A 689-nucleotide genomic window follows, 5' to 3' on the forward strand; every position below is an offset into this window, starting at 1 on the left:
TGTGGGGACAAATTGAGACAGACTACACACAGCTGTGCTGACAACACTTCTTGCCGGGCTAGTAGAGCGCCCCAGAGCAGCCTGTCCCTTTAAGCAGGAGTCTTCTCCTGGATTTCATTCTCTCCGCATCAGTGGGCTCTGGTGGAGCCCGCAGCAAGATGTAAACTTGACTGGTAAGTCAGGGGGTTGGGGGAGGGAGCCTTCTACTGCCCTTTTGGCCTCAGAAACTTTGTTGTCTTGGTGGGATTGAGGTTGCTGGCCTCCGGGGACGGGAACCAAAACAATCTGCGCTATTCCAGCTATCACAAAAAAAAATTCACACACACACACACACACTCACACACACACACACACACACACACACACTCATACACAAAGTCACCTAGTCACCCCTAACCCACCCCCTAACACCCTGTAACTTCAGCCAGTGGCTGGATGGCAGGGTCGTGGGAGCTGTACATTCAGGACCACAGACAGATCCTTTTGCCTTCTTCTAGCCCCTATTGGTCCGACTGGCTATGTCCCCTGGACAGCATCTCCTCCTCAACTGGGCGGGGGCTTTAGGGACATGCAGATAGCTTTTCCTGAGTCTGGGAAAGGCGAGGGCACTCCTATCAAGGGCTGGTCCCCACAGCTGAAATAACAGCTATTTTTTGCTATCCGCCCTCACCACCCACCCCCCTCCCCCC

This window comes from Vombatus ursinus, unplaced genomic scaffold (genome assembly GCF_900497805.2).
Source record: "Vombatus ursinus unplaced genomic scaffold, bare-nosed wombat genome assembly UNPS02014171.1, whole genome shotgun sequence".
NCBI lineage: Eukaryota > Metazoa > Chordata > Mammalia > Diprotodontia > Vombatidae > Vombatus > Vombatus ursinus.